Source organism: Budorcas taxicolor, chromosome 3, assembly GCF_023091745.1.
Source record: "Budorcas taxicolor isolate Tak-1 chromosome 3, Takin1.1, whole genome shotgun sequence".
In the NCBI taxonomy this organism is placed as follows: domain Eukaryota; kingdom Metazoa; phylum Chordata; class Mammalia; order Artiodactyla; family Bovidae; genus Budorcas; species Budorcas taxicolor.
In genome coordinates, this window is record NC_068912.1 from 9,207,371 (window position 1) to 9,210,859 (window position 3,489).

The 3,489-nt window shown below is 49.2% G+C and overlaps 1 pseudogene; it reads right to left on the minus strand.

Moving 5' to 3' along the window:
• Positions 1-611, minus strand: LOC128044831 (neurotrophin-4-like; annotated as a pseudogene).
• Between the last annotated feature and the right edge of the window lie 2,878 nt (positions 612-3,489).

Here is a 3,489-nt window from a genome sequence, read left to right on the forward strand (position 1 = left end):
CTACGTGTAAACATAGGCAGTATCAATTCAAATCCATCGCCAGCTGGCCCTGGGCATCAGTGGTCAATGGCCACAGGTAAGACTGCTTGGCTTTTCACTCAGACACCCAGTGCCTCTGGCCCACATTCCGGCAGAGTCCTCTACCCGACCAGGGCCATCTTCCTCAGCCCTGGCAGACTTACAGTGGGTTTCAAAGAAGTACTGGCACAGGGGACTGCCGCCAGCCACGGGCACCTCCTCCAGCATCTCCACCTCACACTCACGCAGGTCCACAGCAGTCCGGGGTTCTGTCACCAGCTGCTGATGGCATCACACAGGCCAGCCCTCCACAGTGACCAGCTGGTGCTGTCTTGCCCACCCCTCACAGATTGTGGTTAGCTGGGCTCCGGGTGGGGTCCCCAAAGGCCTTGGACTCCAGCAGAAAAAGCAGAGGGGGCCCCATGAGGGTACCCCTGGATAGGGCTACGCAAGGGGGACAAGAAGTTGCACTCAGGTGCTGGAAATGGGGTCGGGGTGAGGGTGGGGGTGGGGTGGGGCTCCGCTGGGACACTGGGGAGGAGGAAAAATAGGAGGATGGAAAGGGAGCCTGAGGGGTGGGGGAGCATCTCGCTGAGCACCTGTCAGCACCTCCTTACCTCTGAGCTCCAGGGCTGGGGACCCCTGGTTCTAGGAGGCCCGTGTTGGGGACATGGGTGGCCTCCTACCTTCGTGACATCTCAGGAGATGGAGGGGGCAACCATGTAGGGTGACCTCCTCAGCTCCCCCCGGCTGTCTCTGGCATGTTGGCTCCTCCTCCTGCTTGCTTGCGGCAGGTTTGGGGGTTCTTCCAGCAATCTTGATTCCAGCTTGTACTTCATCCAGCCCGGCATTTTGCATGATGTACTCTGCATATAAGCTAAATAAGCAGGGGCACAATATACAGCTTTGATGTATTCTTTTCCCGTTTTGGAACCAGTCCATTGATCCATGTCTGGTTCTAACAGTTGCTTCTTAACCTGCATACAGATTTCTCAGGAGGCAGATCAGGTGGTCTGGTATTCCCATCTCTTGAAGAATTTCCCAGTTTGTTGTGATCCACACAGTCAAAGGCTTTGGTGCAGTCAATAAAGCAGAAGTGGATGTTTTTCTGGAACTTTCTTGCTTTTTCGATGATCCAGCAGATGTTGGCAATTTGATCTCTGGTTCCCCTGCCTTTTCTAAAACCAGCTTGAACATCTGGAAGTTCATGGTTCACATATTGTTGAAGCCTGGCTTGGAGAATTTTGAGCATTACTTTACTAGCACGTGAGATGCGTGCAATTGTGTGGGAGTTTGAGTATTCTTTGGCATTGCCTTTCTTTGGGATTGGAATGAAAACTGACCTTTTCCAGTCCTGTGGTCACTGCTGAGTTTTCCAAATTTGCTGGCATATTGAGTGCAGCACTTTCACAGCATCATCTTTCAGGATTTGAAATAGCTCAACTGGAATTCCATCACCTCCACTAGCTTTGTTCATAGTGATGCTTTCTAAGGCCCACTTGACTTCACATTCCAAGATGTCTGGCTCTAGATGAGTGATCACACCATCGTGATATCCGGGTCTTGAAGATCTTTTTTGTACAGTTCTTCTGTGTATTCTTGCCACCTCTTCTTAATATCTTCTGCTTCTGTTAGGTCCATACCATTTCTGTCCTTTATCAATCCCATCTTTGCATGAAATGTTCCCTGGTATCTCTATTTTGTTGAAGAGATCTCTAGTCTTTCCCATTCTGTTGTTTTCCTCTAATGCAAAGAAGTATTCATTGCTGAAGAAGGCTTTCTTATCTCTTCTTGCTCATCTTTGGGACTCTGCATTCAGACGCTTATATCTTTCCTTTTCTCCTTTGCTTTTCGCTTCACTTCTTTTCACAGCTATTTGTAACACCTCCCCAGACAGCCATTTTGCTTTTTTGCATTTCTTTTCCATGGGGGTGGTCTTGATCCCTGTCTCCTGTACAATGTCACGAACCTCATTCCATAGTTCATCAGGCACTCTATCTATCAGATCTAGGCCCTTAAATCTATTTCTCACTTCCACTGTTTAATCATAGGGGATTTGATTTAGGTTATACCTAAATGGTTTAGTGGTTTTCTCTACTTTCTTCAATTTAAGCAAGCAGCTGCGATGGCCAGTGCACTCAGCGCAAGCGCGGCTGAGAGGAGCTACCCCATGTCCGAGGTCAGGGGTGGTGGCCGGGAGGAGCCACCCCGCGTCCAAGGTCAGGGGCAACGGTCTGGAGGAGCCACCCGGCGTCCCAGGCCAGGGTTGGGGGCCGGGAGGAGACACCCCACATCCAAGGCCAGGGCGGTGGCCAGGAGGAGCCACCGCGCACCTGAGGCCAGGGGTGGCGGTTGGGAAGATCAACGCATGCCCAAGGAGTGGTGGCTGTGCTGGTGCAGGAGGGCCTAGAGGAGCTATCCCATGTTGAAGGTCAGGAGGGGTGTTGGTGAGGAGATACCCTTCCTCCAAGGTAAGGAGCAGCGGCTGTACTTTGCTGGAGCAGCCGTGAAGAGATACCCCACGCCCAAGGTAAGAGAAACCCAAGTAAGATGGTAGGTGTTGCAAGAGGGCATCAGAGGGCAGACACACTGAAACCATACTCACAGAAAACTATTCAATCTAATCATACTAGGACCACAGCCTTGTCTAACTCAATGAAACAAAGCCATGCCCATGGGGCAACCCAAGACGGGCGTGTCATGGTGGAGAGGTCTGACAGAATGTGGTCCACTGGAGAAGGGAATGGCAAACCACTTCAGTATTCTTGCCTTGAGAACCCCATGAACAGTATGAAAAGGCAAAATAATAGGATACTGAATGAGGAACTCTCCAGGTCAGTTTGTGTCCAACTTGCTACTGGAGATCAGTGGAGAAATAACTCCAGAAAGAATGAAGGCATGGAGCCAAAGCAAAAACAATACCCAGTTGTGGATGTGACTGGTGATAGAAACAAAGTCCGATGCTGTAAAGAGCAATATTGCATAGGAACCTGGAATGTCAGGTCCATGAATCAAGGCAAATTGGAAGTGATCAAACAAGAGATGGCAAGAGTGAATGTCGACATTCTAGGAATCAGCGAACTAAAATGGACTGGAATGGGTGAATTTAACTCAGATGACCATTATATCTACTACTCCGGGCAGGAATCCCTCAGAAGAAATGGAGTAGCCATCATGGTCAGCAAAAGAGTCCGAAATGCAGTACTTGGATGCAATCTCAAAAACGACAGAATGATCTCTGTTCATTTCCAAGGCAAACCATTCAATATCACAGTTATCCAAGTCTATGCCCCAACCAGTAATGCTGAAGAAGCTGAAGTTGAACAGTTCTATGAAGACCTACAAGACCTTGTAGAACTAACACCCAAGAAAGATGTCATTTTCATTATAGGGGACTGGAATGCAAAAGTAGGAAGTTAAGAAACACCTGGAGTAACAGGCAAATTTGGCCTTGGAATGTGGAATGAAGCA